This window comes from Podarcis cretensis (genome assembly GCF_951804945.1).
Source record: "Podarcis cretensis genome assembly, chromosome: 2".
NCBI classification, from domain to species: domain Eukaryota; kingdom Metazoa; phylum Chordata; class Lepidosauria; order Squamata; family Lacertidae; genus Podarcis; species Podarcis cretensis.
This window is the reverse complement of record NC_137171.1, coordinates 1,132,615-1,153,025: the sequence shown is the minus strand read 5'-3', so window position 1 is coordinate 1,153,025 and position 20,411 is coordinate 1,132,615.

Genomic DNA, 20,411 nt, shown 5'->3' with positions numbered 1-20,411 from the left:
CTGCCTGGCTTCTTGACAATGCGTCTTTCTGCTTGGATGGAGGACAAAGAGAAGGATGTGTGTGTCTATAGAACCTTCTGTGGGGATGGAATATAGTCTTCTGTGGAAGGTAAAAGTCCCATACATTGCACCCCAATCTTTCCCTCTGGCCCTCCCACTATTATGTGGATCTGTGTAGGAACCTCCCTGCGCAGTCAAGAACAGAAGAAGTGCCCTGCTGGATCAGGCCAATGACCCATCTAGCCTAGGATCCTGTTCCCACAGGGGCCAACCAGGGGCCTGTGAGAAACCAGCAAGCAGCACCCGAACACAAGAGCCCCTCTACCCTCCTGGTCTTCAGGAGCATGGCTGCCTCCGACTGTGGAGGCAGAGCAGAGCCATCCTGGCTAATAGCCATCCCTAGTCTTGTCCTCCATGAATTTGCCTCATCTTCTTTTAAAGCCCTCTAGGCTGCTGGCCATCACTGCTTCCTGTGGCAGGGAGTTCCATAGTGTATGTGATGCGTGAAGAAGTACTTTCTTTTATCTGTTCCAAATCTTCCAAAATTCAGCTTCATTGGATGTCTGAGGAGTTTGGGGTTGTTTTGCTATTAAAACAGAGCAATGTAGGATTATTATTTTTTAAAAAATGAACCTTTCATTCTTTCTTTCTCTCTCTATATATAATCTGCTGTGCTTTAACAGCAGCAGCACCAACAAACCCAGAACTCTTCAGACACTGCTCATTCACAGACAACAGTTTTAGATCTTTCCCTAGACATTCAGATAGTTGTGGTCGTGGCCCTTGTTAACGCAACAAGACAAGTCTCGTGCCTGCTTATTCCAGGTGTGGGAGCAATTATCATGGCATCCCAGTGGCAGCTGGCAAAATGGATCACTAGGGGGAAGTACTGACTCGCACAGAGCAGTCTAGGGCAGAGGGGCTTTTCTGTCTCACTAAAGCTATTGGGAGGCATAGGTGAAGGCAGCGGAGGGTCCTTCAGTCAGCATGGTGGAAGTGTGTGCTTGCTGATTGGCTAGCAGCCCCAGGTGTGGGCATGGGATGATGACATCAACAAAGGTGGGCAGCCAACTAGCAACCATTCACCTGCATAGTGCTGAGGCATGCCTTGCCCCCACCAAGGTCTCCTCATCTTTTTCAGTGAGGGCAAGAATTTGCATCCTTCCTCAGTGACCCAAAAGCAGCAGCTGATGGTCCTACTGGGAAACTGCTTCACTGCCCTTGACAGCAAAGATCCTAAATTATTAACTGTTCATAAAAATTATGAACTGCTGGCAAGCCTTCCAATAAGTATTCCAATGGTACTTACAACAGCCCTCCTTGGTAGACCATTATTCTTATTCTCTCCCTCCCTCCCTCCCTCCCTCCCTCCCTCTCTCTCTCTCTCTCTGTGTGTGTGTGTGTGTCTGTCTCATAAGTTATGGAGAGGAGACAAGAGACCTGAGAGATTTTTCTTTCCTTTTCAAAATTAATTTCTATCCCGCTTCTCCATACACTCAAGGAAGCTTGTAACATTAAAACCACACATCCATAAAACCATAAAAACAATTAAAGTCATATTATCATCTCAAAACAGAGCACTAGAGCAGGCATGATAAAATCTATCAGCATTACCTTGGGTAACCTCATGTGCTCTCCTGAAAATGCTGGTCTTGCACATCTTCTGAACGATGAAAAACAAAGCGCCAATGCTTATCTGTTAGGGCTCTGCTGATAAGTTCTCCCACTTTTAAAAAAGAGTCTCCAACAATTAATGAGAAAATAAATTGCATTTGGAAATTATCAAGGGAGACAGACAACTAAGGTGAAATTTGCATGGGTGAGGCTGTGGCATGTGGTGTTTTGAGGTGTCTAGGAGGACCCTTCTTTCATTCTACAAACCAGTACTCTACAGCCTTTCTTTTGCCTCTGCTTCCTGAAAACTACTCTAGGTCCTTGGCTGAACTCTCTTATAAACAAGGGAAGGTGAGGAATGTGTCTGCTGTGTTCCTAAATGGAAGTACTACCCTTAAAAACAAACAGTGCGGATGCACTGATCTGTCAAATTTCAGTTCTCTCGGTTTCTAATTTTTATTTATTTAATGCATTGGTATCCCAAGTAGGGCTTTGAACCCTGGTCTCCCTGGTCCTAGTTGGACACTAACCACTGCACCACACTGGCTCTCTCCAATCTCTCCAAGATTTTTCAAACCTTAAATTTGGTTCTCCATATTTCTGCAGCAATTTGCATTTTTAAAAACTGCTCATGAATATTCTTCAGCATTTTAGTGCACATTTCTCCTAATAAACATATTTTTATATGCAGTTTTATGGAAGAAAAATCTGCATGTGAATTTTATTGGACCCAGAAAACAACGGGCAACCAGTGTTCTTTTAAGATGGAAAATTATGTTAATACAGTTAAAGCAGTATCATACCACTTTAAACAGTCACAAAACTACAATTTGCAGAGTTCCTTGGAAAGAGGAATCGACTGTTAAACCATTCTGAGAACTGTAGTTCTGGGAGGAGAATATGGATCTTCTAACAGCTCTCAGCTCCCTTAACAAATGGCAATTCCCAGGATTCTTTGAGGGAAGCCAGGACTGTCTCTTTAAATGTATAGTGTAGATGGGACCCACATGTAGTCAGCTGTACTGCTCTCATAAGCACTCTGGCTGCTGCATAACTGCAATTTCTGCAGCATCTTCAAGAGCAGCCCCACATAGTGTGTGTGTTACAGAGTGATACTCTTCTGGAATCCAAGCCAGCATAATAGCTGTCACTTGGTGGCATTGGGATTCAGTCTGGTGTATCAAGGAGCAGGGCTTTGTCTGCCCCTGCCTTCCCCCAGCCAGAGGGAGCAGCCGGACTGTGCTATTGTGCTGCCTGACCAGAGTTAGTCCTACTGCAATCTCTGGAGTTTAGGATTGCAGTAAATGTTTCTAGGCTGCCCACTTCCTGGGAAGAAGTCCTACTGAACATCATGTGATTTAATTCCAAATAAATGTCCATAGGATTCTGCTGTTAGACTGCAATCCTGTGCACATTTATGTGGAAGCAGTGCTTTTTTCTAAAAAAAAAGTTTGACTCCAGAAAATCACCATTTTATGGTTCTAATTGGGAAAAATAAATACAGTAAATGGACATAGTAATGGTTAATAAAGTACAAAGATTCACAAAATGTTTAGGGGGGGTGTACCCCCCCCCCGGAAAAAGCACTGTTGTAGGCTTTACCTCCCACCTAAATACACACAGGATTGTGTAACTAATATTGTCTCTCTTCCCAGGGATCCTGCTTCTCCAGTTACCCCATAAATTCTAGACCCTGCGTATAACCATTACCACTGAATACTGGATGTTTGTGTGTGTGTCTGATTTTGATAACCCTCAATCAGGGGTGCTTTGAAACCAACTTCTTCTCGTATCCCTGCATTTGAAATTAAAGAAGAGAGGATTAATTTCTGACAGATACAATTGTATTTTGGCAGTGCTCACAGGCCAGTCACCTGCTATCTGGCTCCATGCCCTGGTGAGTCGTAATTCCGTTCATATCACCTTATGAGCCACAGTAAATTACCCAAATGCATCAATGACCACCATCAGCTTTGCAGTGGCTCTGTTGGAGGAGACAGGGAAGAATGCCAGCCCCCCTCCCCTCCGCAAGTGCTTGAGTGTTTGGAAAGCAGGAGGGAGAAGTGGCTGGTGGATTTTGCAAAGGAAATCACTGCACTTAATTTTCCAAAGAAACCACCTTACTTTCCAAATGTCATTTTCAAATGTCAGAATGTCTTGTCCTAAGTCTCTTCTTCTTCTTCTTCTTCTTCTTCTTCTTCTTCTTCTTCGGTGATCACTCGTAGCCGAGTAAGTCTGTCTTCCATAAACACGGTTTTAACAATGAGTCCATAAGTGACTGAAGGCCAATTCTGGATCCACATGTCCTTCCACAGTGGGGACATTGGTTTCCAGGTGGGAGTTGATGACAGTGTGCCTTCCTCTTTGCAAGTTTGAGTCCTGAGTTAGAGTGTCTTCAAAGCCCATGACACCTTTGATAAAGACTGTTCTCCAGTTGGAGCATTCGCAGGCAAGTGTTTCCCAATTGTTGGTGTTTATACTACATTTTTTAAGATTTGTCTTCAGAGAGTCTTTGAACCTCTTTTGTTGACCACCAGCATTACACTTTCCATTTTTAAGTTCGGAATAGACTAGTTGCTGTGGAAGACGATCATCAGGCATCCGCAAAACATGACTAGTTCAGCGAAGTTGATGTTGAAGAATCATTGCTTCAACACTGGTGATCTTTGCTTCTTCCAGTACCCTGGCATTAGTTCGCCTGGCTTCCCAAGTGATGTGTGAAATTTTTCGGAGACACCATTGATACAATCTTTTGAGGAGGTGGAGATGGCATTCAGAAGTGGTCCACGATTCACATGCATACAGTAAGGTTGGTAGTACAATAGCTTTGTAAACAAGCATTTTGGTTTCCCTGCTAATGTCCCGGTCCTCAAACACTCTGCACTTCAGTTGGGAGAAAGCTGCACTCGCAGAGCTCAGGCAATGCTGGATTTTGGCATCAGTGTTGGCCCTTGTGGAAAGATAATTGCCCAGGTAGGAGAAGTGATCAACACTTTCCAACATTACACCATTGAGTTGGATTTGTGGCACTGCAGAGGGGTTATTTTGTACTTGTTGGTGTAGCACTTTGGTTTTTTGGATGTTGATTGATAGGCTAAGCTTTTTGTAAGCTTCTGCAAAGATATTTAGGATGGTTTGGAGGTCATCCTCTGAGCATGCACACACTACATTGTCATCAGCATACTAAAATGATGGTGATGATGATGCAGTTGCTGGAGGGGTGACACCCATGATGGAATTGCAGTTGCCAAGCAAATTAAAAACAAATGTTCCTGCAAGGGAGTCAACTCCCATCATTCCTGACCATTGCTCTTGTTCGCTGGGGAGGATGGGATTTGTGTTTTTTGTTTTTTTTTAAATGCTTTTATTAACTTATTATACTAACACCAACACAGACGTCACTCACAAGACAAACTTACAAAAAGATATAACTACACATGTAGAACAAATGATACACATACATCCCTATTTCAATTCTTATTCATTTATATTTGACTTCCTTCCCCCTCAGCGCGGGTCTGGTTGTATACTTAATAAACTGTTTCTTTCTCAACTCCTCTTCTTGGGGGTGGATGGGATTTGGAGTCCAGCTGCAACTAGAGGGCCACATCTACCCCACCCCTGGACCTTCGCCCATCCGTTGTGGATCCTCCCAAGTGTCCAACCTTTGAACAGAGCCAGATTTAGGGGAGCACAACAAGTTTGCCTGCACTGGGCACAGAACTGAGAGGATCCTACAAGGAGCACTGCAACAATGACAAACAGCAGAAGATGAGAAGCGGGAGGGGGCACCGAATTTTGGCGTCGCACAGGGCACCACTGAAATTTGAAAGCCCAAACAAGTGCTGTGAGAGATTCTTCTTTCTCTTACAATGCATTGGTTATGCTCCCCCAACAACCATCCATCTTGCCTATCCTTGCGAAAAGCTCCATTTTTCCATTCCCAAGTTGGGACAAAACAAAAACAAAAAACAGGCATCCTTCCAACCCAGGAATGAAGCTTTGACATATTCTGTGTGCTCGCAACCAGGAGAAAGCAAACTCTCAATGTATGCAGAACGAGGCTGCAGCAGCATCCAATGAGACAGAGATTCTTTCTGTGTTCCAACCATACTGAAAACGTCCTCATCTTTCTCATCTGACCGGCCTCTGCGTCCACAGTGATTGATGCCATCGCCAAGCCTCCAAACCCTGCCGGGAGGATTTTGCTCTCCCGCACCCCAATTGTTCTATTCCTCCAGAACTCTCTCTCTCCCCACCCCACCCCACCCCACCCCACCCTGCTCTCTCTCTCTCTCTCTCTCTCCTCTCTCTTTTCCTCTCCATCCTGCCTCCCTACCATCCATTCTGGGACAATGAGTGAATCACCAATTCTCCTCCCGTTATCTCAGATTCTTTGCACACACCCTAACGAGCCAGAAATGAGGCCCAATTATGCCAGGTGAGCTGTCTGAGAGGCAGGCAAGGAACACCATGTATCATTTCCACTGACTTATTGCACATGTACAATTGTCCGATTACCTTGTTCCTTTTTCTCTTGGAAGCATAATATGATAAAATGATAAATATTAGAGGGAGGGAAGGGAGTTATGTAAGCCAGAAGATTTTAAATCTTTGGGAATCGGGTAATGCACTGCACCATTCATTCATTTATCCACTCACCCTGCTGTGTCCTGGCTGAAAGGAGTCTTACTGTTACTAGCCAGTCAGGGTACCAACTCCATGACATTCTCAATGGGGCATGGATTCCCCCTCTTGTTTATGATGCCACTAAGCCTCTTGCCTTGCCTCAATCTTGATGGCTGCTGAGTGAGGGGGGGAGTTAGTACACCCAATCTGGAATATGCATAGCATATCTGTGAGCATTAGCTACATTGTTTACTACCACTGCATGAGAGTCACCAGCTTCTGCTTCTCAGCTCTGATCAATAAACCACTGCACCATTGACAGCATCTGCAGAGCATCCCACACCTGCCTTGGGGAGCAACACAAATCCCATTTACGATGGAAACTTATTAGGCTGTTCACAGCCAGCCACAATTCCCTCCAAGGCCCACCAGATAATTCATTTTTTTTTTATAAATTTTTTATTAAGAATTTTGTTAATACAATAAAGAAAAAAAGACAGAATAAACAGACAACAAACAAAAAATAAAACAAACATAAAAATATACATCTTAAAATAACCATCTTTTCTTCATTTTTTCCTTTTGGACTTCCTCACATCTCTCGCTCCTGCATTCCAAGTTAATAAAACTTTAGCCAGCAACTTATCACCTTATTTTCATTCTTATTGTACACAATTCCAAAATTTTATCCATAACTTTAAATATTTTTATCAAAATCCTAAATACCTAGTTTTAATATGATATTCATTCAAAATTTATCTTTCTCATGAAATTCACTCATTCTCATAGTCTTTTCGGCTAACTTTATGGTGCCCTGTTGTTTTCAAATCTCTCATCCTTCTTAACACTCATATAATTTACAATGTTTTTGAAGATAGTCCTTAAATTTCTTCCAATCCTCCTCCACTGCTTCTTCTCCCAGGTCTCGGATTCTGCCGGTCATTTCTGCTAGCTCCATGTAGTCCATCAGTTGCATCTGCCATTCTTCCAGCATGGGCAAATCTTGAGTTTTCCAATGTTTAGCGACAAGTATCCTTGCTGCTGTTGTTGTGTACATAAATAATGTTTGGTCCTTCTTTAACACCCTCTGGCCAACAATGCCCAAAAGGAAGGCCTCTGGTTTCTTGGGGAAGGTATACTTAAATACCTTTTTCAGCTCATTATATATCATTTCCCAGAAGGCCTTAACCCTAGGGCAAGTCCACCAGAGGTGAAAGAATGTTCCTTCAGTTTCCTTGCATTTCCAACACTTGTTATCTGGCAGGTGATATATTTTAGCTAGCTTGACTGGGGTCATGTACCACCTATATATCATTTTCATAATATTTTCTTTCAAGGCATTACATGCCGTAAACTTCATACCGGTAGTCCATAACTTTTCCCAGTCAGCAAACATAATGTTATACCCAATGTCCTGTGCCCATTTTATCATAGCTGATTTAACCGTTTCATCCTGTGTATTCCACCTCAGCAGCAAGTTATACATTCTTGAAAGCAATTTAGTCTTAGGTTCTAACAATTCTGTTTCCAATTTCGATTTTTCCACTTGGAATCCTAACTTTTTATCCAATTTAAAAGCCTCTTTAATCTGAGCGTAATGTAACCAATCTCACACTTTATCTTTAAGTTTCTCCATACTCTGCAATCTCCAATTGTCTCCATCTCTTTCTAATATTTCCCAATATTTCGGCCATTTGACCTCCATATTGGGTCTTTTCACAGCCTTAGCTTCCATAGGTGATAATCACCTTGGGGTCTTATTTTCTAATAAGTCTTTATATTTTATCCAGACATTAAACACTGCTTTTCTTACAATATGGTTCTTAAAATTCTTGTGAATCTTAACCTTGTCATACCACAAATACGCATGCCACCCAAAAACATTGTTAAATCCTTCCAAGTCTAAGACATCAGTGTTTTCAAGAAGCAGCCAATCTTTCAACCAGCAAAAAGCTGCTGATTCATAATACAACCTTAAGTCTGGCAGGGCAAACCCCCCTCTTTCTTTAGCATCAGTTAATATTTTAAACTTAATTCTGGGCTTTTTGCCCTGCCAGACAAATTTAGAGATATCTCTTTGCCACCTCCCGAAACACTCCATTTTATCCACAATCTGTAAAGTCTGAAAAAGAAACAGCATCCTTGGCAATACGTTCATTTTTATAGCAGCAATTCGGCCCAACAAGGAAAGTTTCAGTCTTGACCAACTTTCTAAATCCCTCTTAATTTCTGACCAACACTTTTCATAATTGTCCTTAAATAGATTCAGATTCTTTGCTGTTTTACTTTTTTAACCACGTTTAACTCTGTCTCTTTCTGAAACCTTTCTGACTCTGAAGCTGTTAATTTTTTTCCCAATACCTTAGTTTTTTGTTTATTTAGTTTAAATCCCGCCACCCGACCAAACTCTTGAATCAGTTGTAAAGCCCTTTTCGTACTAGATTCTGGCTCCTGTAGGGTCAAAACTAGGTCATCTGCAAAAGCCTTAAGTTTGTACTGCTTCGCTCCGACCTGAATTCCTTCCACCAACCGGTTCCCTCTAATCATATTCAAGAGCACTTCCAGGACCGAAATAAATAACAGAGGGGAAATAGGGCAACCTTGTCGTGTTCCTTTTTCAATTTTAAACTCTTCTGTCACCACATTGTTAACTATCAATTTAGCCTTTTGTTCTGAATAGATTGCATCTATCCCATTTTCAAATCCCCATCCCACTCCCATCCCTTCCAGGTTTTTCTTCATAAACTTCCAAGAAATGTTGTCAAAGGCCTTCTCCGCATCAATAAATATTAACACTGCGCTTGTATTAATATTTGTTTGCAAAAGTTCCAAGATATCAATAATGTTCCTTGTATTAGCAAACAAATGTCTTCCTGGGAGAAAGCCTGCCTGATCTTTATGGATCACTTCACTTAAAACCTTTTAAAATCTATTTGCTAAAATGTCTGCAAAAATTTTGTAATCCACATTTAGGAGGGAAATGGGGCGGTAATTCTTAAGTTGTGTCTTTTCCAATTCAGATTTAGGTATCAATGTGATGAAGGCTTCTTTCCATGTTTCCGGTGCTTTCCCCCCCTCCATAATCTCATTGCAAACCTCCATTAGTGGATGTATCAAGTAGTCTTTCAATATCTTATAGTATTTGGAGGTAAGCCCATCAGGCCCTGGAGATTTGCCCAATTGCATGTTCTGAATGGCAACTTCGATCTCTTGTCGAGTTATTTTACAATTCAGGATTGATCTGTTTTCTTGAGACAACATTGGTAATCCATTCTTTATCAGAAATTGTTCTATCTCAACCTCATTTTGCGGCCCTTGAGTATATAGTTGTTTAAAGTATCTCTGGAAGCACTTCCTAATCTCCGCAGGGTTCTGAATATTTCTTCCTTCAATCTCTAGGTTGGTGATCGTGTTTAATTTTTGTCTCTTTTTCAACTGCCATGCTAGCAGTTTTCCACATTTATTTGCTGAGTCAAATGATCTTTGTTTCATTAACTTAAATTTCCACTCCACTTCCTGATTTATCAATTTGGAGTATTGTGCTTGGTCAAATTTAATTTCTTTCAAAATCTCTTTTGACTTCGGTTTCAATCTTAGCTTCTTCTCACATTCTTTAATTTTCTCCAAAATCTTATCTTTTTTCTCATTTTGTGCTCTTTTCTTTACAGCGTTCTGTTGTATCAGAAACCCCCTCATAACCGCCTTACTTGCATCCCAGATGATTCTTTTTTCCACCGTGGTGTTCAAATTTATCTCAAAATAGTCCTTCAAAACTTTTTGGGCCTTTTTGATGATCTCCTGGTCTCTAAACAGATTGTCATTCATCTTCCATCTATAGGAGCCGGTTGGAATTAATCTCATGTCCATCTTTACAGCGTTATGGTCGGAGCAGGTCTTTGGGCAGATTTCCACCTTTCTCGTCTTAGGTGCCAGACCTCTAGTTATCCATATTTGGTCGATTCTTGTCCATGTCAGTTGGGCTTCAGAGAAGAATGTTCCCTCTCTTCCCAGGGGGTTCTTTGTCCTCCAGATGTCAATCAAGTCTATATTATCAGTCAGTTCAAAAAAAGTTTTAGGTAGTCTGCCGTCTTTTGTCACATTTTGGCTTTGAGACTTGTCCATGTTGGTTGATGCCACCCCGTTCATATCTCCCATCATAATGATGTTGTCATAGTCCAGATAGTCCAGCATTATCTCATGCAGCTTCTTATAAAATTCCGATTTCCCCTCATTTGGTGCGTAGATTCCTAATATCAAAAACTTTTCTCCCTGATTTTGTATCTCAATTGCCAAGATTCTTCCTTGCTCATCTTTAAATAAAAATTTTGGTGATAGGCTCTCCTTTGCATATATCACCACTCCTCTTTTCTTAACTCGATCCGAAGAGATAAATTCTTGTCCTAATCTTTTATTTATTAACACTTTCCTATGGAGCCTAGTCACATGTGTTTCTTGCAAACAAATAATGTCCAATTGTTCTTTTTTCAATATATGAAATATTCTTCTCCTCTTTTCCGGGGAATTGCAGCTATTAATGTTCCAGCTCAGAAGTTGCAGAGACATCCTGGACAAATCTGTTATTCCTCTAGTGGTGGTATCTTTTTCTCCGGGTCTTCAGGTCCCAAAGGTGCAGGTGCAGGTGATGGCCCAGATCCTAAAGGTCTTTCAATCCCTTTCTGAAGATCCTCTACATAGGCACTCAAAAATTTTTCTTTATCCACGGCTGTTTTAATTTTAACCTTCTTCCCTCTAAATGTAAAAGATAATCCTTGGGGAAATTCCCACCTAAAAACAATTGAGTTGCTCCTCAGCAGTTTTGCTAACTCAGTATAGGTGGATCTAAGGTCCAGAAGTTGTTTTGGGATATCTTTATAAATTTCTACTCTTTTGTCCGAAATATCCAGTGACTTTCCGTAATGTAGGCCTAGTATTTTGTCTCTTTCCTCCTTAGATCTCAAAGTGATCAAGCAATCTCTGGGCCTGTCTTTCCTTGTTGATTTTCCAAGTCTAAAAGCAGTCACAATTTTAAAGTCCTTTTCTTCCTCCAAAGGCCAAAACTTGGAAAATTCTTTTGTCAGGAACTCAGTTAAATTCCCTTGTTCAAGTTCTGGTATAGACCTCAATCTCAGATTATTTTCCCGACTCCGCAATTCTATCATAGACAAGTACGCCTGCTGTTCACCAACCTGTTTATGCAATGGTTTTACCTCTTCTTGTAATTCTTCAACTTTTTGGCTGGCTTCCTCAGCCAATTTGCGGTTTTCTGCAGTGGCCTCAAATAACTTTCCAATCGATTGTGCATTCAGAGCAACTTGTTCAGTTAATTTATTAACACTGGCTGTATTTTGGTCAATCTTGGCTGTTTGTTCATCCGCCTTTTTATCCAAAACTTCCAGTTTTTCAAAGATTTTCTCTAATACTGAACCAGATCCTCCTGCAGCCATATCTTCCAACAGTGGTTGCTCAACTTCTTCTTCCTCTGCCAGCAAAACAGTAGGAACAGATGATCTACGCGGCTGTGAAGTTAAAGTCAGTGTTGTTTGTTTAGCTTTCGCTTTAGCCGCTCTTGTTTTCCCAGTGCCACTCATTCCAGTATTGTCTACTAGTCAAGGTCAAGCTAAATTGTTCCCATGGGAATCCAGCAGCCCAGAGGGTAAACAGTCCAATAGGAGGAAAGGAAAGAGAAAGTAAAATCACATACAAATGTACATCCAAAATCCTCCAGAGGGAGTTCGAATATGTCTTGAGGGAAAAAGCCGAATTGTTAAAGTCCAATTAATTTCCAAAGAACCTTCAATTTTTCTTGTAGTAAGCAGAGTTGGTTTAAAAAGCACTACAATGTCTCTAGCAAAATGCCAGAAAGGATGTTTCAGTGTAGCAGTTCCACAAACACTCAGATTGTAACAAGCCCAGGTAACAAAGTATCAAAGTCTGCAATCTGACAGTTTTGTTGATTCAGGCAGTCCAACTGTCTGGGCTACTCAGTAAGATTGCAATTCCAAAAGGAGAGGTAAAACACAGTCCATATGAGAAGTAAATCACTTAAAAGAAGTTAAATCCCAATTTTGCATAGAGGCAGCTTCAACGGATGCACAGAATAGTTATTTTTAACGCCTCTTCAAAGGCTCCAAACATCAAAGTCTTTTGCTTTAGATCTTAAGCAGAAGCGGAAGACGGACTTCCTGTTTGCATCTCCCGCTTTTAGCCGAATTTATAACAGTTTAGTTTCCAATTCTTACTATCTTTTCTTACTCACGGGTTGTTCTTTTCCGAATCAGATGTTTCCAGGAAAAAAGGTCAGCGCTCACCGGCAGCGGCTATGCGGCTTCACTCCACAGGAATAGCGATCGACTCACAGCGCCGCAATACCCCCTCCACGTTCAGAGACCCTTTACGGGGTCCCTTCTCCGTTTCGGGGGACGCTTCTGGCACCCGCCGAGCCCCACGACCACAGGCTCTTGCTGCCTGTGGGTTTTCGGTGCGGGTCTCCGCTTCGCCGTAGCGGACGACCCGTTTCCACGGAGCTTCCTCCTCACAGCGCAAGGAGGACCGCCATTGCCGTTCACGCTGCCTCCGGAAGTCCCTTTTTTTAAAAAAAAATTATTAAACGCTTCACGAATTTGCGTGTCATCCTTGCGCAGGGGCCATGCTAATCTTCTCTGTATCGTTCCAATTTTAGTATATGTGCTGCCGAAGCGAGCCCACCAGATAATTCAGTCTACCCTGAAAGTGGAGCCTATGTGATAATTGGTGATTATGGCAAGCAAGTGGTTAAAAGCATTATGGAATAGCCAGCTTTTAAAATAGACCCAAATGAAGAAAAACACATGTATGAATTGCAGCGTTCTTGCTAGCTGTAATAAGATCATGGCTGGGGCAGCAATCTTCATTAGTCCCTAATATTGTTCTCCGAGCTTCTTTCACGCTGCTCAGAACCATGATGCTTCCTGCTTGCCTTTTTGTTGTTGTTGTTGTTTAGTCGTTTAGTCCTGTCCGACTCTTCGTGACCCCATGGACCATAGTATGCCAAGCACTCCTGTCTTCCACTGCCTCCCGCAGTTTGGTCAAACTCATGCTGGTAGCTTCGAGAACACTGTCCCACCATCTCGTCCTCTGTCGTCCCCTTCTCCTTGTGCCCTCAATCTTTCCCAGCATCAGGGTCTTTTCAGGGAGTCTTCTCTTCTCATGAGGTGGCCAAAGTTTTGGAGGCTCAGCTTCAGGATCTGTCCTTCCAGTGAGCACTCAGGGCTGATTTCCTTAAGAATGGATAGGTTTGATCTTCTTGCAGTCCATTGGACTCTCAAGAGTCTCCTCCAGCACCATAATTCAAAAGCATCAATTCCCTTAAAAGACACATATTCCACCAATTGCTGGCAGGGACCATAATTCAGAGAGAGAGCACAAGCTTTGTATTCAGTTGGGCCCAAGTTCACTCCTTGCAGGATAGGTCCATCCCCATGGGGTCTTTCAATTAAGTCATAAAGAGTAGGTTATTTATGCTGAATCAAACTGGCACTTAATAGCAGAAGCACCAGGCTGAGGGGGTCAACTGACATGATCACCCAGACTCTGATGGTTGGAAAGCAGTCCAGAAGAGGGGACAGCCTTCGTCCATTGATCACCCCTTCTCCTAATCTGGCATGGCCAGCCCCCATCGCCATACCTCCCTCAGCATCTCACTCCTTAAAGGGCAGCTCCCTCCTCGTCTTCTCTCTCTCTTTCCTTGCTCCCCACCATTCCATCACCCAAACACATCGCATACCCTTGTCAGCAGACGATCTTCAAAGCAGGGCACTAAATTAAATGTGCTCACAGTCTGAATGTACTAATAACAGGAATACAAGTATCAAAACATGAACACTCAAATACAAAATGATGGTAAAGTTGGATTATATTAAATAATGGACATAACTTGAGCCGAACTGGTTCTTAAATGTGCCTATTTAGATCTTAACAAAGTGATTTTATGAAGTCAAGGCTTCTCCACAACTATCCAATTCCTCATCTTCCCTCCTCATGGATGATGATAGAACATACACAGAGCCCCCTCTCACACATCAGGCTCACCCCCTCCCTTCCTGTCCTTTGCCTCCCACCCAAAGGACCTCAGTTTTCAGTACAGTACGCTGTACTGTTTTTAACACTTGATTGGGAGCCACCCAGAGTGGCTGGGGAAACTCAGCCAGATGGGTGGGGTATAAATAATAAATTATGATGATGATGATGATGATGATGATGATTGACCTCTACCCTCACCATTGGATCTCACCTTAGCCTAACGCAACCCCAGACTATATCTTCTCCAGAGGCTGACCCTCAGGCCCTGCTAAAAGATTGAAACGTTTGCTAATTTATAAGTATAATGTCCCTGGGAAATTACAGTGATGGGGGCGGGTCTAACTAGCACTGTGCTCGGCATAAACTGTTGAGGCCCAAAACCTGGACGCTCCTCTTCCCAGCCACACTCCCGTGAGAGTCACATGACCTCATGTGTGCTGAGAGCACAGTACCCTAAAACGGGATGTTCCAACTTGAGACAGTTGAAGGCTATGGCTTGGCAGTGCACCCAATTGCCCTTTAAGAGGAGGAGGAGTAGAAATTGCTTAAAAAGAAGGAAAAGCAGGAGATCTGGGGCACACTCCAAAAGACAGAGTGTTTGCCCCTGCTTCAGCCACACCCCATCAGCATTTTAGGAGTTATCCCACAACAGCTGAGTAGCCAAGATTTATGTGATTTTGGGTGGATTTCTCTGCTTGTACCATGTGGCGCATTCTTCTGCCATCACCCACCCTCTGCATCCATCCATCCATCCATCCATCCATCCATCCATCCATCCATCCCCAAACTCCCACCAACCTGTGACAACCCCAAATAGCAAAAGAAAATGAAATTGTAGCTGCTTTATGCCTCCGTCTTGCTGCTTGTCTTTCTACCCCCTCTCTGCCTTGATTGTTTGGCGAATAGTTCGGGGACCCCATCTGCTCAGCATTCAATCCTTGTCGTGGGCTGTCAGGCGTAGGAGAGTGTTTGGGGGACAAGTTATAAATTGAATGCATTTCAATCTACAGGTGAGGGAAAGCAATAGCTGAGGTCTCCAGCGAATGGAGGAATTATGGCCAGTAAGCACATATTGCAATATACGGCCAAAATAATTTCTAGCTAACTTCTAGCTTTAATAACTAGGTTATTAAAGCTGCCTGTCCACAGAAAGAGGCACTGTCCTCTACTCTTTGATGATTGTCCCTACAATTTGTACAAAAGCCCCTAAGACTAGGCTGGGGGACTCCAAGTCTATTTTACCAAGCTTCAGCCAGCACCTTGGTGGGAAGGCTCTAAGCACTAGGCCTCACTCTCCCACACACTATATACAATCTCTCTCCCAATTGCAGCTGGCATTGGCCAAGAATCATAAGCTGCAATGGCCCAGTGGGGAGGGGGCTTCCCTCCATTAAGCAGGGATGCAAGGCTGTAATATCTGTAGCACTTCAACTTAATTGGGCTGAAAATGAAGAAAAAAGAGCAAGCCCGATGAAGCTGTCAATCTCACTGAATTAAGACACAGAACAGTCTTCCCCACTCCCCTTTCTTCCCCCTGCTGAACAGCCTGCAATTTAAAATGTAAGAGACAAGCAGTATAAAAATTTCCCAAAAAATCAAGGGCTCTGACAGGGGTTATGCCTACCTGTCGTCCAGGTTCTGGTCCTCCTGTGTGTGTGTGTGTGTGTGTACACACGCGTGCATGCGCATGTGCATGCATCCATGTGCATGCATGTATAGGCCAGAAGCTTCTCATAAGCAAAGTTAGGATTTTTGAAATCCAAACCAGACAGTAGCAGCATCTTTACTCTGTCTGCATGCTCAAAGCATGCTCAATCCAATGCATGGACATGAGCATCAGGCCACGGATTGTGTCTGCTTAGGAACAAAGGAAGTTGCCTTACACTAACTTTGACCCTTGGTCCATCTTGCTCGGTATTGTCCATTTATCCATCCATCCCCCAACCACCACCAACCTGTGACAACTGCAAATAGCAAAAGAAAATGAATTTGTAGCTGCTTTATGCCTCCGTCTTGTGGCTTGTGGACAACAATTCTCATCACTGCCAACTGGGGCTGATAGGAGTTGTAAGCCCAAAACATTGGGAGGCTACCAGGTTGGCGATGCCTGGTCTGCTCTACTCACAGACTGGCCGTGGCTCTCCAGTGCTCCAGACAGGATGTGTGCCCAGTCCCACCTGTAGAGGCCAGGGATTGCACCTGCACACAAAGCATGTGCTCTGCCATGGAACTATGCGCCCTCTCCCATTGGAGGAAGCTTGGTTCCAGGCCCCAATTCATAGTTGCACATTACACATGAGTAGTTCCTCCATAGCTGCCTTCTCTGTTGAGCCAAGGGCTTTGTGATTAGAGCCACATACCCACAAGGGGGCAGCTGCAGCTGAAGCAGAGATGGCTCTCATGCTGGCTTTCCTGTGCAACCTGGTTCTGTTTGGGGCTCCACCACTAGCCCAACCCCATCCAGCTCCCATAACTTTTGAAATCAAAAGTTGACAGTCCTACACTCCTGCCAGTTGAAGCAGGACTTTCTAATCTCCCCCCACCCAGCCCACCTCCCTTATAGGGGCGAAAAGGGACTTTGATAACCCTAACCTTAGCCCATCCTGCTAGAGTCAGTGGGAAAGAATTTCAGCCTTTCTCGTCTGTAGAAAACTAGCAAGTTTCTACCTGCCATGCTTGTTTTCTACATTCAGGTGCTCATTTACAAGGAAGCAGAATTAAGAAAATTGTACTCGCTTGCTTGAATTTGATGTGGTCTGATAAGAGCTGTCCCATGTGAGCAGGAAGGAGGGGGAAAGATGTCCCAATGGGAGTTTTTTTCTAACCCTAATAGTGGGGGGGGGGGCAATTTTTGACAGGAGCATGGTGGGAAATCTGGGACACTGTCCACTTTTGCCTGGGTAACAGATCTTCTCCTTCTTCTCCGCTCCCTACAGACCCCTTAAATATGTTCTGGGTTTTCCTGTAACCCTCCAGAGCAAATTTAGGAAGAGGGAGAGAGGGGAAGATTCATTGTTCAGTCCAAAGTGCTTCTGCTAGTGAAACTGCTTTGTTGGATTTGTAAGGACATGTTCAGCTTCACATCCAGTTTGACCCTTAAAGTGCACAAAGGAAAGTTTGAGGGAGCCACACCCTGTTTGCAGAAATCATTTGCTTGATGTTGTGTACCTAGCAGCTAATGCCATGCAGATCTTTTGAAACTTTGCCTGAGTCCTTGGGATTGGTGCTCTGCAAGCAACTACAGCTGAATTGTTTTTCTTCTGCATTAGGATTCACATCTGATCAAAGCTAGCTTGATGAGTAGCACTCATTTCCACACAGAGAAATGTTGCACAAGTACACAAATGGTGTGCATAGACTTGACATTTGGGGCACAGATATCATTGTCAGGCTTGTAAAACATTGTGGGCTACTACCATGAGACTAAGGACCAATGCTAGTTTAGTACAGAACTATGAATGTTGGGTTGTCTTCTGTTTTTCAGGTGTCCAAAAATATTTTCAGGTCCCTGAGTTCTGGTGCTGAGGATATCACTGATTTATAATGAACTAGATATGAGATTATCTAGAAGCTAGGCCAAGTTCGAGTTCATAAGCTTATTGTTCTAGCCAAAGGCCATGACAAATTTGTATTAGGCAATAGTATTAATAAAATAATACATAGCGTACATCCATAATATAAAAACGACTTTGCCAAGTTCCTGAGCAGTAAAACATAGTTTCCCTTGTGCATCTCTGACAGCTCCAATTTTAATGTTATTTTACTTTTTAAAAATCCAATTTGAGAAGCTAGACCAAGAAAGAGGTGATGACTGAGCATGGAGCTGGGGGAATGGCAAAGGTTAGGGGATATTGCATTTGATGTTTCTAATCTGGGGGCTGTGTTTGTGATCTGGAGGGCTGCCCAGCAGATTAGTGCATGCGGTCCTCTATCGATCCATGTCAGACAGACGCGCTGTTCAGGCAGCAGATGAGCAGGGGACGAGCTGCTTTATTTTTATCAATGCAAGAAGAGTGGCATAAGCCAGCGACAGATGAAATGGGCTTTTCACACATTTCTGACTAACCTTGGAACCCTTCACAAGGTTTCAGTGATTGAGGAGGTCGGCACAACCTCATATTTTGCAGATTGCACCCCGGGGCAATGATGTGCTTGGAAGAGCGTGTGCCATCCTTACCTTCCCCAGGATTTGTCTTCCAACCTGAAAGCTTTGTCTCCTCCTACATGTGCCCCCATAGCAATGGCACCAACACAGCTTGGGGAGGGGGCAGCATTCCACCATAGGCTCATCCATGCTTCCCTTGGTCCCGTGAGTTGCATGCCCAGGCACCGGAAGCACGCAGTGCAGTATGAGGCTGACCAGGGGTGAAATGAGACACAGGATACCAGGCCTGGGTTGAAATAAGCACAGCTTTTATTAATTACAGGTGTAAGTAGGTTTCGGCTAATGCATTGAGGTCTGGGATCAAGCAGCCTGCTTACTGGTTGATCAAAGGGTGATGGGTCAACCCTGGGTGGAGGGATGCCCCCTGATGTGTACCAAGTTGACAATCCCGCCAAGGCCACCACTCAGAAGGGATGCTATGGCCCATTGGGCCCCATATTTGCTCCTCGACAACAATACTCCTTCCTGGACTCCTTTAATGGGCCATACTAACCCAACCCAATGCTTTTTCCACCAGAGTTGTGACATCTGTTATGAGGCAGGCGAAAACCCACAGAGTGGGAAATTTTTCTGTGGGGAGAATTCCTCCCTGGTCCTCAGTACAGTGACCAAATATTCCATAGCAAGGTCCACACACTGACCTTGGACAGGACCACAGAGTGGGAGGGTGAGGAATCCCACATCATCAGAGCAGGTGGAGTCCTGGTGTGGCTTCACTTTTTAGGGACTGGGCAGACCCAGTTGACACACACCCAGCTGTCTTCTGGTTGGCCCATTTAAATGGGCCTTTCATGCCAATTCCAGAGGGAGAAGATAGCTCGCACCCCATGCCCATGCCACGGCCTGCCAGGCAGCAAATGGCCACTTCACTGGAGCCCCAGGTCAACGGCCATTCTTTCATTTCCTATCATTTCTCTTGTGTCCTTCCACTCCCCCTGGGAAAACCTGCTGATTACTGCTGAATCAGAACACAGGTCACTCCATAGAAAACCCAATAGATGTTTGTTCCAATGCAGCAGCAAGCAGAGTGTTTTCCTGGGGAAAGTGGCAGAGCAAAAGAAAACCTCCCAGAGCTGTACCTGAAAATCACAGGACAAACAGGCAGTTCTGTTTAGGGAAGTTTTTAATGACTGATGTTTTAATGTATTTTTAATCTTTTGTTGGAAGCCGCCCAGAGTGGCGTATAAATATATTATTATTATTATTATTATTATTATTATTATTATTATTATACTTGTCCTGGGTTAAAACTGTGCTTGTAGAATTGGGAGAAGACCCATCTACTGCCAAAAAGTTCACATTTGGGTTTGAGGACCAAGCCTTTCTAACTGCCTAAAACTGAGACTCATATTTAGATCTTACCCCACACCATCTGCCATAACCACCATGTCTTTGCCATCCTCTGAGGCCCTTCTTCATGTGTCCCCCCCATGACAAGTCTGGAGGGTAGCAACATGAGAACGAGCCTTTTCTGTGGTGACTCCCCATTTGTGAAATACTGGTAATCTCTCTAAGGAGGCTTGACTGGTGACTTCGTTACATCTCTGTAGGCACCAGGCAAAAAGTTTCTCTATAACCAGGCCTTTGGCTGATCAACCAATCTATGGCCTTTAAAATGTGTTTCTGGAAGGGGGAAGCGTATTGGTTTGGTTGTTTTTGTTGTCATTTGCTGTGTATTTTGTGTTCTCACTTTGTATTTTTATGTCATGGACCACCCTGTGATCTTCAGAGGGGAGTATAAAAAAATAATAAGTAATATTTGGTTGGCATCTGTCGGTCATGGGAAACAATGGAAGAGTAAAAATAAAAATAATAGTTTCTCTGCCCACTCTTCCCTGTGACTAGGAATGAGGAACCTGTTGCCCTCCAGATTGGTCTCGAAGAGATCTGAGGAAGCTGTGGGAGAAGAAGCAGAGAAAGCAGAAGCAGGAGCAAGGAGAAAGCC